This window comes from Ursus americanus, chromosome 27 (assembly GCF_024610735.1).
Source record: "Ursus americanus isolate L20-20 chromosome 27, mUrsAme1.1.p, whole genome shotgun sequence".
In the NCBI taxonomy this organism is placed as follows: Eukaryota; Metazoa; Chordata; class Mammalia; order Carnivora; family Ursidae; genus Ursus; species Ursus americanus.
The window spans coordinates 3,026,040-3,039,405 of NC_142153.1; positions in this window are offsets into that span (position 1 = coordinate 3,026,040).

Sequence of the window (13,366 nt, forward strand, 5' to 3'; positions counted from 1 at the left end):
GACTCACCCTGCAGCCACCCGCCACCCGGGCCGCTAGGAGCGCCGCCGGTCATTCAGGCGGGAGAAGGGGCAGGGTCCTACAAGCCCCTGATGACCTTCGAAGGCCGCCCCAGCGCCAAAACCTGTGGGCCCACGGTCCCTCTCGCCAGCTCCCTCCCCTGGCCCGCCGCAATGCGCGCTACACAGCCAGGGGATTGGGCCTGATGGCCTCCTGGGGGCTAAGCCTAACCCAAGGTGGGTCCCCCAGGGGCCCATCCGAAGGTGCTTGGCGCCCCAACGCCAGGGATTGGGGACCCGAGACCCAGCGCCGGATTCACCCTGCTGCCCCCCACCCCTGGGCCGCTAGGGGGGCCGCCAGTTATTCAGTGGGGGAGAACGGGCAGGGCCCTCTGAGCCCCCAGCGACCTTCGAAGGCCCCCGCGCCAAAATGTTTGGGCCCAGGCTTCTGCTCGCCAGCGCCCTCACTCCGCCCGCCCCTCCACTCACAGCACAGCCGGCATTTCGGGCCTGGCGACATCCTGCTTGCTAACCCTAACCCTAGGTCAGTCCCCGAGAGGCCCATAACAAGGGGCCTGGGGCTGCAACGCTGGGGATTGGGGACCCATGAGACCCAGGGCCAAACTAACACTGCTGCCCCTCCACCACCTGGGCCACTAGGGGCGCTGCCGCTCATTCAGGGCAGGAGAACATGCAGGGCACTCCCAGCCTCCCCCCCTCCCCCGGACCCTCGATGCACAGGCTACCCAAAGTGCTTGGGCCCACGCTCTCACTAGTCAGCGCCCTCACCTCAACCCGCCCCTCCGCTCGAAACACAGCAGGCGGATCGGCCTGCCGTACTCCTGGAGGCTAATCCTAACCCTAGGTCGGTCCCCGAAGGGCCCATCCAAGGGGTTTGGCGCCCCAACGCTGGGGATTGGGAACCTCCGAACCCCAGCGCTGGACTCACCCTGCAGCCCCCCACCACCCGGACCGCTAGGGGCGCCCCCAGTCATTCAGGCTCGAGAACGGGTAGGGTCCTCCGAGCCCCTGGCGAGCTGCGAAGGCCGCCTGCGCCAAAACACCTGGGCTCACGCTCCCACTCACCAGCGCCATCCCCTCGGCCCGCCCCCCCCCCTCGCCACAAGGCCCATGGATCCTGCCTGCCGGCCTCCTCGGGGCTAATCCTAACCCTACGTCGGCCCCCAAGGGGCTCCTCCCAAGAGGCCTGGCACCGCAATGCCAGGGATTGGGGACCCCGCCCCAGCGCTGGACTCACCCTCCGCTCCACCGCCACCCGGGCCTTTATTGGCGCCGCTGGTCATTCAGGGCGGGAGAATGTGCAGGGCACACCGAGCCCCTGGCGCATTTCGAAGGCCCCCGCGCCAAACTCTTGGGCCCCCGCTCCCACTCCTCAACGCCCTCAGCTCGGCCTGCCCCTCCGCTCGCTGCACATCCAGCAGATCGGGCTTGCAGGCCTCCTGGGGGCTAACCCTAACTCTAGGTGGGCTCCTTAGGGGCGCCTCGCAAGGGGCATGGCGCCCCAACCCCTGGGATTGGGGACCCGAGACCCAGCGCTGGACTCACCCTCCGCCCCACCGCCACCCGGGCCGTTATTGGCGCCGCCTGTCATCAGGGCGGCAGAATGGGCAGGGCTCTCTGAGCCCCCAGCGACCTTGGAAGGCCCCAGGCGCCAAAATGTTTGGGCCCAGGCTCCTGCTCGCCAGCGCCCTCACTCCGCCCGCCCCTCCACTCGCCGCAGAGCCGGCATTTTGGGCCTGCTGGCATCCTGGTTGCTAATCCTAACCCTAGGTCACTCCCCGAGAGGCCCCTGACAAGGGGCCCGGGGATGCAACGCTGGGGATTGGGGACCCCTATGCCACAGGGACAGACTAACACTGCTGCCCCTCCACCACCTGGGCCACAAGGGGCGCTGCCGCTCATTCCCGGCCTGAGAAGGGGCAGGGCCCTCCAAGCCCCCTTCCACATTCGATGGCCCCCTGCCCCAAAGCGCTTGGGCCCACGTTCCCACTAGTCAGCGCCCTCACCTCAACCCGCCCCTCCGCTCGAAACACAGCAGCCGGATCGGACCTGCCGGCCTCCTGGGGGCTAACCCTAACCCTAGGTCGGTTCCCGAGGGGCCCCTCCCAAGGGGCCTTGCGCCGCCATGCCCGGGATCCTGGACGTCCTAGCCCCAGGGAAGGACTCACCGTGCAGCCACCCGCCACCCGGGCCGCTAGGAGCGCCGCCGGTCATTCAGGCGGGAGAAGGGGCAGGGTCCTACAAGCCCCTGACAACCTTCGAAGGCCGCCCCAGCGGCAAAACCTGTGGGCCCACGGTCCCGCTCGCCAGCTCCCTCCCCTGGCCCGCCGCAATGCGCGCTACACAGCCAGGGGATTGGGCCTGATGGCCTCCTGGGGGCTAAGCCTAACCCAAGGTGGGTCCCCCAGGGGCCCATCCGAAGGTGCTTGGCGCCCCAACGCCAGGGATTGGGGACCCGAGACCCAGCGCGGGATTCACCCTGAAGCCCCCAACCCCTGGGCCGCTCGGGGACCCGCCGGTTATTCAGGGGGGGAGAACTGGAAGGGCCCTCTGAGCCCCCAGCGACCTTCGAAGGCCCCAGGCACCAAAATGTTTGGGCCCAGGCTTCTGCTCGCCACGCCCTCACTCCGCCCGCCCCTCCACTCACAGCACAGCCGGCATTTCGGGCCTGCCGGCATCCTGCTTGCTAACCCTAACCCTAGGTCAGTCCCGGAGAGGCCCATAACCAGGGGCCTGGGGCTGCAACGCTGGGGATTGGGGACCCCTGAGACCCAGGGGCAAACTAACACTGCTGCCCCTCCACCACCTGGGCCACTAGGGGCGCTGCCGCACATTCAGGGCAGGAGAACATGCAGGGCACTCCCAGCCTCCCCCCACCCCCCGGACCCTCGATGCACCCGCTCCCCAAAGCGCTTGGGCCGACGCTCCCACTAGTCAGCGCCCTCACCTCAACCCGCCCCTCCGCTCGAAACACACCAGGCGGATCGGAAATTCCGTACTCCTGGAGGCTAATCCTAACCCTAGGTCAGTCCCCGAAGGGCCCATCCAAGGGGCTTGGCGCCCCAACGCTGGGGATTGGGAACCTCCGAACCCCAGCGCTGGACTGACCCTGCAGCCCCCCGCCACCCGGGCCGCTAGGGGCGCCGCCAGTCATTCAGGCTCAAAAACAGGTAGGGCCCTCCGAGCCCCTGGGGAGCTTCGCAGGCCGCCTGTGCCAAAACACTTGGGCCCACGCTCCCACTCACCAGCGCCCTCCCCTCGGCCCGCACCCCCCCCTCACCACACTGCCCATGGATCCTGCCTGCCGGCCTCCTCGGGAAAGTCCTAACCCTAGGTCGGCCCCCAAGTGGCTCCTCCCAAGGGGCCTGGCAGAGCAATGCCAGGGATTGGGGACCCCCACCCCAGCGCTGGACTCACCCTCCGCCCCACCGCCACCCGGGCCATTATTGGCGCCACCTGTCATCAGGGCGGCAGAATGGGCAGGGCTCTCTGAGCCCCCAGCGACCTTGGAAGGCCCCAGGCGCCAAAATGTTTGGGCCCAGGCTCCTGCTCGCCAGCGCCCTCACTCCGCCCGTCCCTCCACTCGCCGCACAGCCGGTATTTTGGGCCTGCCGGCATCCTGCTTGCTAACCCTAACCCTAGGTCCGTCCCCGAGAGGCCCCTGACAAGGGGCCCGGGGATGCAACGCTGGGGATTGGGGACCCCAGTGCCCCAGTGCCGGACTAACACTGTTGCCCCTCCACCACCTGGGCCACTAGGGGCGCTGCCGCTCATTCCCGGAGGGAGAAGGGGCAGGGCCCTCCAAGCCCCCTTCCACATTCGATGGCCCCCTGCCCCAAAGCGCTTGGGCCCACGTTCCCACTAGTCAGCGCCCTCACCTCAACCCGCCCCTCCGCTCCAAACACAGCAGCCGGATCGGACCTGCCGGCCTCCTGGGGGCTAACCCTAACCCTAGGTCGGTTCCCGAGGTGCCCCTCCCAAGGGGCCTTGCGCCGCCATGCCCGGGGTCCTGGACGTCCTAGCCCCAGGGCCGGACTCACCCTGCAGCCACCCGCCACCCAGGCCGCTAGGAGCGCCGCCGGTCATTCAGGCGGGAGAAGGGGCACGGTCCTACAAGCCCCTGACGACCTTCGAAGGCCGCCCCAGCGCCAAAACCTGTGGGCCCACGGTCCCGCTCGCCAGCTCCCTCCCCTGGCCCGCCGCAATGCACGCTACACAGCCAGGGGATTGGGCCTGATGGCCTCCTGGGGGCTAAGCCTAACCCAAGGTGGGTCCCCCAGGGGCCCATCCGAAGGCGCTTGGCGCCCCAACGCCAGGGATTGGGGACCCGAGACCCAGCGCCGGATTCACCCTGCTGCCCCCCACCCCTGGGCCGCTAGGGGGGCCTCCGGTTATTCAGTGGGGGAGAACAGGCAGGGCCCTCTGAGCCCCCAGTGAACTTCGAAGGCCCCCGCGCCAAAATGTTTGGGCCCAGGCTTCTGCTCGCCAGCGCCCTCACTCCGCCCGCCCCTCCACTCACAGCACAGCCGACATTTCGGGCCTGCCGGCATCCTGCTTCTAACCCTAACCCTAGGTCAGTCCCCGAGAGGCCCATCACAAGGGGCCTGGGGCTGCAACGCTGGGGATTGCGGACCCCTGAGACCCAGGGCCAAACTAACACTGCTGCCCCTCCACCACCTGGCCACTAGGGGCGCTGCCGCTCATTCAGGGCAGGAGAACATACAGGGCCCTCCCAGCCCCCCACCCCCGGACCCTCGATGCTCCCGCTCCCCAAAGCGCTTGGGCCCATGCTCTCACTAGTCAGCGCCCTCACCTCAACCTGCCCCTCCGCTCGAAACACAGCAGGCGGATCGGACCTGCCCTACTCCTGGAGGCTAATCCTAACCCTAGGTCGGTCCCCGAAGGGCCCATCCAAGGGGCTTGGCGCCCCAACGCTGGGGATTGGGAACCTCCGAACCCCAGCGCTGGACTCACCCTGCAGCGCCCCGCCACCCGGGCCGCTAGGGGCGCCGCCAGTCATTCAGGCTCGAGAACGGGTAGGGCCCTCCGAGCCCCTGGCGAGCTTCGAAGGCCGCCTGCGCCAAAACACTTGGGCCCACGCTCCCACTCACCAGCGCCCTCCCCTCGGCTCGCCCCCCCCGTCGCCACACCGCCCATGGATCCTGCCTGCTGGCCTCCTCGGGGCTAATCCTAATTCTAGGTCGGCCCCCAAGGGGCTCCTCCCAAGGGGCCTGGCACCGCAATGCCAGGGATTGGGGACCCCCGCCCCAGCGCTGGACTCACCCTCCGCCCCACCGCCACCCGGGCCTTTATTGGCGCCGCTGGTCATTCAGGGCGGGAGAATGTGCAGGGCACACCGAGCCCCTGGCGCATTTCGAAGGCCCCCGCGCCAAACTCTTGGGCCCCGCTCCCACTCCTGAACGCCCTCAGCTCGGCCTGCCCCTCCGCTCGCTGCACATTCAGCAGATCGGGCTTGCAGGCCTCCTGGGGGTTAACCCTAACTCTAGGTGGGCTCCTTAGGGTCCCCTCGCAAGGGGCCTGGCACCCCAACGCCTGGGATTGGGGACCCGAGCCCCAGCGCTGAACTCACACTCCCCCCACCGCCACCCGGGCCATTATTGGCGCCGCCTGTCATCAGGGCCGCAGAATGGGCAGGGCCCTCTGAGCCCCCAGCGACCTTGGAAGGCCCCAGGCGCCAAAATGTTTGGGCCCAGGCTCCTGCTCGCCAGCGCCCTCACTCCGCCCGCCCCTCCACTCGCCGCACAGCCGGCATTTTGGGCCTGCTGGCATCCTGCTTGCTAACCCTAACCCTAGGTCCGTCCTCCAGAGGCCCCTGACAAGGGGCCCGGGGATGCAACGCTGGGGATTGGGGACCCCTGAGACCCAGGTCCAAACTAACACTGCTGCCCCTCCACCACCTGGGCCACTAGGGGCGCTGCCGCTCATTCAGGGCAGGAGAACATGCAGGGCACTCCCAGCCTCCCACCACCCTCGGACCCTCCATGTACCCGCTCCCCAAAGCGCTTGGGCCCACGCTCCCACTAGTCAGCGCCCTCACCTCAACCTTCCCCTCCGCTCGAAACACAGCAGGCGGATCGGACCTGCCGTACTCCTGGAGGCTAATCCTAACCCTAGGTCGGTCCCCGAAGGGCCCATCCAAGGGGCTTGGAGCCCCAACGCTGGGGATTGGGAACCTCCGAACCCCAGCGCTGGACTCACCCTCCGCCCCACCGCCACCCGGGCCGTTATTGGCGCCGCCTGTCATCAGGGCGGCAGAACGGGCAGGGCCCTCTGAGCCCCCAGCGACCTTGGAAGGCCCCAGGCGCCAAAATGTTTGGGCCCAGGCTCCTGCTCGCCAGCGCCCTCACTCCGCCCGCCCCTCCACTCGCCGCACAGCCGGCATTTTGGGCCTGCCCTCATCCTGCTTGCTAACCCTAACCCTAGGTCAGTCCCCGAGAGGCCCCTGACAAGGGGCCCGGGGATGCAACGCTGGGGATTGGGGACCCCAGTGCCCCAGGGCCGGACTAACACTGTTGCCCCTCCACCACCTGGGCCACTAGGGGCGCTGCCGCTCATTCCCGGCGGGAGAAGGGGCAGGGCCCTCCAAGCCCCCTTCCACATTCGATGGCCCCCTGCCCCAAAGCGCTTGGGCCCACGTTCCCACTAGTCAGCGCCCTCACCTCAACCCGCCCCTCCGCTCGAAACACAGCAGCCGGATCGGACCTGCCGGCCTCCTGGGGGCTAACCCTAACCCTAGGTCGGTTCCCGAGGGGCCCCTCCCAAGGGGCCTTGCGCCGCCATGCCCGGGATCCTGGACGTCCTAGCCCCAGGGCCGGACTCACCCTGCAGCCACCCGCCACCTGGGCCGCTAGGAGCGCCGCCGGTCATTCAGGCGGGAGAAGGGGCAGGGTCCCACAAGCCCCTGACGACCTTCAAAGGCCGCCCCAGCGGCAAAACCTGTGGGCCCACGGTCCCGCTCGCCAGCTCCCTCCCCTGGCCCGCCGCAATGCGCGCTACACAGCCAGGGGATTGGGCCTGATGTCCTCCTGGGGGCTAAGCCTAACCCAAGGTGGGTCCCCCAGGGGCCCATCCGAAGGTGCTTGGCGCCCCAACGCCAGGGATTGGGGACCCGAGACCCAGCGCCGGATTCACCCTGCAGCCCCCCACCCCTGGGCCGCTAGGGGGCCCGACGGTTATTCAGTGGGTGAGAACGGGCAGGGCCCTCTGAGCCCCCAACGACCTTCGAAGGCCCCAGGCGCCAAAATGTTTGGGCCCAGGCTTCTGCTCGCCAGCGCCCTCACTCCGCCCGCCCCTCCACTCACAGCACAGCAGGCATTTCGGGCCTGCCGGCATCCTGCTTGCTAACCCTAACCCTAGGTCAGTCCCCGAGGGGCACATAACCAGGGGCCTGGGGCTGCAACGCTGGGGATTGGGGACCCCTGAGACCCAGGGCCAAACTAACACTGCTGCCCCTCCACCACCTGGGCCACTAGGGGCGCTGCCGCACATTCAGGGCAGGAGAACATGCAGGGCACTCCCAGCCTCCCCCCACCCCCCGGACCCTCGATGCACCCGCTCCCCAAAGCGCTTGGGCCGACGCTCCCACTAGTCAGCGCCCTCACCTCAACCCGCCCCTCCGCTCGAAACACACCAGGCGGATCGGAAATTCCGTACTCCTGGAGGCTAATCCTAACCCTAGGTCGGTCCCTGAAGGGCCCATCCAAGGGGCTTGGCGCCCCAACGCTGGGGATTGGGAACCTCCGAACCCCAGCGCTGGACTGACCCTGCAGCCCCCCGCCACCCGGACCGCTAGGGGCGCCCCCAGTCATTCAGGCTCGAGAACGGGTAGGGTCCTCGGAGCCCCTGGCGAGCTGCGAAGGCCGCCTGCGCCAAAACACCTGGGCTCACGCTCCCACTCACCAGCGCCATCCCCTCGGCCCGCCCCCCCCCCTCGCCACACCGCCCATGGATCCTGCCTGCCGGCCTCCTCGGGGCTAATCCTAACCCTACGTCGGCCGCCAAGGGGCTCCTCCCAAGAGGCCTGGCACCGCAATGCCAGGGATTGGGGACCCCCGCCCCAGCGCTGGACTCACCCTCCGCCCCACCGCCACCCGGGCCTTTATTGGCGCCGCTGGTCATTCAGGGCGGGAGAATGTGCAGGGCACACCGAGCCCCTGGCGCATTTCGAAGGCCCCCGCGCCAAACTCTTGGGCCCCCCGCTCCCACTCCTCAACGCCCTCAGCTCGGCCTGCCCCTCCGCTCGCTGCACATCCAGCAGATCGGGCTTGCAGGCCTCCTGGGGGCTAACCCTAACTCTAGGTGGGCTCCTTAGGGGCCCCTCGCAAGGGGCCTGGCGCCCCAACGCCTGGGATTGGGGACCCGAGACCCAGCGCTGGACTCACCCTCCGCCCCACCGCCACCCGGGCCCTTATTGGCGCCGCCTGTCATCAGGGCGGCAGAATGGGCAGGGCTCTCTGAGCCCCCAGCGACCTCGGAAGGCCCCAGGCGCCAAAATGTTTGGGCCCAGGCTCCTGCTCGCCAGAGCCCTCACTCCGCCCGCCCCTCCACTCGCCGCACAGCCGTCATTTTGGGCCTGCTGGCATCCTGCTTGCTAACCCTAACCCTAGGTCAGTCCCCGAGAGGCCCCTGACAAGGGGCCCGGGGATGCAACGCTGGGGATTGGGGACCCCTGTGCCCCAGGGCCGGACTAACACTGTTGCCCCTCCACCACCTGGGCCACTAGGGGCGCTGCTGCTCATTCCCGGCCTGAGAAGGGACAGGGCCCTCCAAGCCCCCTTCCACATTCGATGGCCCCCTGCCCCAAAGCGCTTGGGCCCACGTTCCCACTAGTCAGCGCCCTCACCTCAACCCGCCCCTCCGCTCGAAACACAGCAGCCGGATCAGACCTGCCGGCCTCCTGGGGGCTAACCCTAACCCTAGGTCGGTTCCGGAGGGACCCCTCCCAAGGGGCCTTGCGCCGCCATGCCCGGGATCCTGGACGTCCTAGCCCCAGGGCCGGACTCACCCTGCAGCCACCCGCCACCCGGGCCGCTAGGAGCGCCGCCGGTCATTCAGGCGGGAGAAGGGGCAGGGTCCTACAAGCCCCTGACGACCTTCGAAGGCCGCCCCAGCGCCAAAACCTGTGGGCCCACGGTCCCGCTCGCCAGCTCCCTCCCCTGGCCCGCCGCAATGCGCGCTACACAGCCAGGGGATTGGGCCTGATGGCCTCCTGGGGGCTAAGCCTAACCCAAGGTGGGTCCCCCAGGGGCCCATCCGAAGGTGCTTGGCGCCCCAACGCCAGGGATTGGGGACCCGAGACCCAGCGCCGGATTCACCCTGCAGCCCCCAACCCCTGGACCGCTAGGGGGGCCGCCGGTTATTCAGTGGGGGAGAACGGGCAGGGCCCTCTGAGCCCCCAGCGACCTTCGAAGGCCCCAGGCGCCAAAATGTTTGGGCCCAGGCTTCTGCTCGCCAGCGTCCTCACTCCGCCCGCCCCTCCACTCACAGCACAGCCGGCATTTCGGGCCTGCCGGCATCCTGCTTGCTAACCCTAACCCTAAGTCAGTCCCCGAGAGGCCCATAACCAGGGGCCTGGGGCTGCAACGCTGGGGATTGGGGACCCCTGAGACCCAGGGCCAAACTAACACTGCTGCCCCTCCACCACCTGGGCCACTAGGGGCGCTGCCGCTCATTCAGGGCAGGAGAACATGCAGGGCACTCCCAGCCTCCCACCAGCCCAGGACCCTCCATGCACCCGCTCCCCAAAGCGCTTGGGCCCACGCTCCCACTTGTCAGCGCCCTCACCTCAACCCGCCCCTCCGCTCGAAACACAGCAGGCGGATCGGATCTGCCATACTCCTGGAGGCTAATCCTAACCCTAGGTCGGTCCCTGAAGAGCCCACCCAAGGGGCTTAGCGCCCCAACGCTGGGGATTGGGAACCTCCAAACCCCAGCGCTGGACTCACCCTGCAGCCCCCCACCACCCGGGCCGCTAGGGGCGCCGCCAGTCATTCAGGCTCGAGAACGGGTAGGGCCCTCGGAGCCCCTGGCGAGTTTCGAAGGCCGCCTGAGCCAAAACACCTGGGCTCACGCTCCCACTCACCAGCGCCATCCCCTCGGCCCCCCCCTACCCTCGCCACACCGCCCATGGATCCTGCCTGCCGGCCTCCTCGGGGCTAATCCTAACCCTAGGTCGGCCCCCAAGGGGCTCCTCCCAAGAGGCCTGGCACCGCAATGCCAGGGATTGGGGACCCCCGCCCCAGCGCTGGACTCACCCTCCGCCCCACCGCCACCCGGGCCTTTATTGGCGCCGCTGGTCATTCAGGGCGGGAGAATGTGCAGGGCACACCGAGCCCCTGGCGCATTTCGAAGGCCCCCGCGCCAAACTCTTGGGCCCCCGCTCCCACTCCTCAACGCCCTCAGCTCGGCCTGCCCCTCCGCTCGCTGCACATCCAGCAGATCGGGCTTGCAGGCCTCCTGGGGGCTAACCCTAACTCTAGGTGGGCTCCTTAGGGGCCCCTCGCAAGGGGCCTGGCGCCCCAACGCCTGGGATTGGGGACCCGAGACCCAGCGCTGGACTCACCCTCCGCCCCACCGCCACCCGGGCCCTTATTGGCGCCGCCTGTCATCAGGGCGGCAGAATGGGCAGGGCTCTCTGAGCCCCCAGCGACCTTGGAAGGCCCCAGGCGCCAAAATGTTTGGGCCCAGGCTTCTGCTCGCCAGCGTCCTCACTCCGCCCGCCCCTCCACTCACAGCACAGCCGGCATTTCGGGCCTGCCGGCATTCTGCTTGCTAACCCTAACCCTAAGTCAGTCCCCGAGAGGCCCATAACCAGGGGCCTGGGGCTGCAACGCTGGGGATTGGGGACCCCTGAGACCCAGGGCCAAACTAACACTGCTGCCCCTCCACCACCTGGGCCACTAGGGGCGCTGCCGCTCATTCAGGGCAGGAGAACATGCAGGGCACTCCCAGCCTCCCACCAGCCCAGGACCCTCCATGCACCCGCTCCCCAAAGCGCTTGGGCCCACGCTCCCACTTGTCAGCGCCCTCACCTCAACCCGCCCCTCCGCTCGAAACACAGCAGGCGGATCGGATCTGCCATACTCCTGGAGGCTAATCCTAACCCTAGGTCGGTCCCTGAAGAGCCCACCCAAGGGGCTTAGCGCCCCAACGCTGGGGATTGGGAACCTCCGAACCCCAGCGCTGGACTCACCCTGCAGCCCCCCACCACCCGGGCCGCTAGGGGCGCCGCCAGTCATTCAGGCTCGAGAACGGGTAGGGCCCTCGGAGCCCCTGGCGAGTTTCGAAGGCCGCCTGAGCCAAAACACCTGGGCTCACGCTCCCACTCACCAGCGCCATCCCCTCGGCCCCCCCCTACCCTCGCCACACCGCCCATGGATCCTGCCTGCCGGCCTCCTCGGGGCTAATCCTAACCCTAGGTCGGCCCCCAAGGGGCTCCTCCCAAGAGGCCTGGCACCGCAATGCCAGGGATTGGGGACCCCCGCCCCAGCGCTGGACTCACCCTCCGCCCCACCGCCACCCGGGCCTTTATTGGCGCCGCTGGTCATTCAGGGCGGGAGAATGTGCAGGGCACACCGAGCCCCTGGCGCATTTCGAAGGCCCCCGCGCCAAACTCTTGGGCCCCCGCTCCCACTCCTCAACGCCCTCAGCTCGGCCTGCCCCTCCGCTCGCTGCACATCCAGCAGATCGGGCTTGCAGGCCTCCTGGGGGCTAACCCTAACTCTAGGTGGGCTCCTTAGGGGCCCCTCGCAAGGGGCCTGGCGCCCCAACGCCTGGGATTGGGGACCCGAGACCCAGCGCTGGACTCACCCTCCGCCCCACCGCCACCCGGGCCCTTATTGGCGCCGCCTGTCATCAGGGCGGCAGAACCGGCAGGGCCCTCTGAGCCCACAGCGACCTTAGAAGGCCCCAGGCGCCAAAATGTTTGGGCCCAGGCTCCTGCTCGCCAGCGCCCTCACTCCGCCCGCCCCTCCACTCGCCGCACAGCCGGCATTTTGGGCCTGCCGGCATCCTGCTTGCTAACCCTAACCCTAGGTCAGTCCCCGAGAGGCCCCTGACAAGGGGCCCGGGGATGCAACGCTGGGGATTGGGGACCCCAGTGCCCCAGGGCCAGACTAACACTGCTGCCCCTCCACCACCTGGGCCACTAGGGGCGCTGCCGCTCATTCCCGGCGGGAGAAGGGGCAGGGCCCTCCAAGCCCCCTTCCACATTCGATGGCCCCCTGCCCCAAAGCGCTTGGGCCCACGTTCCCACTAGTCAGCGCCCTCACCTCAACCCGCCCCTCCGCTCGAAACACAGCAGGCGGATCGGACCTGCCGGCCTCCTGGGGGCTAACCCTAACCCTAGGTCGGTTCCCGAGGGGCCCCTCCCAAGGGGCCTTGCGCCGCCGTGCCCGGGATCCTGGACGTCCTAGCCCCAGGGCCGGACTCACCCTGCAGCCACCCGCCACCCGGGCCGCTAGGAGCGCCGCCGGTCATTCAGGCGGGAGAAGGGGCAGGGTCCTACAAGCCCCTGACGACCTTCGAAGGCCGCCCCTGCGCCAAAACCTGTGGGCCCACGGTCCGGCTCGCCAGCTCCCTCCCCTGGCCCGCCGCAATGCGCGCTACACAGCCAGGGGATTGGGCCTGATGGCCTCCTGGGGGCTAAGCCTAACCCAAGGTGGGTCCCCCAGGGGCCCATCCGAAGGTGCTTGGCGCCCCAACGCCAGGGATTGGGGACCCGAGACCCAGCGCCGGATTCACCCTGCAGCCCCCAACCCCTGGACCGCTAGGGGGGCCGCCGGTTATTCAGTGGGGGAGAACGGGCAGGGCCCTCTGAGCCCCCAGCGACCTTCGAAGGCCCCAGACGCCAAAATGTTTGGGCCCAGGCTTCTGTTCGCCAGCGCCCTCACTCCGCCCGCCCCTCCACTCACAGCACAGCCGGCATTTCGGGCCTGCCGGCATCCTGCTTGCTAACCCTCACCCTAAGTCAGTCCCCGAGAGGCCCATAACCAGGGGCCTGGGGCTGCAACGCTGGGGATTGGGGACCCCTGAGACCCAGGGCCAAACTAACACTGCTGCCCCTCCACCACCTGGGCCACTAGGGGCGCTGCCGCTCATTCAGGGCAGGAGAACATGCAGGGCACTCCCAGCCTCCCACCAGCCCAGGACCCTCTATGCACCCGCTCCCCAAAGCGCTTGGGCCCACGCTCCCACTTGTCAGCGCCCTCACCTCAACCCGCCCCTCCGCTCGAAACACAGCAGGCGGATCGGACCTGCCATACTCCTGGAGGCTAATCCTAACCCTCGGTCGGTCCCTGAAGAGCCCACCCAAGGGGCTTAGCGCCCC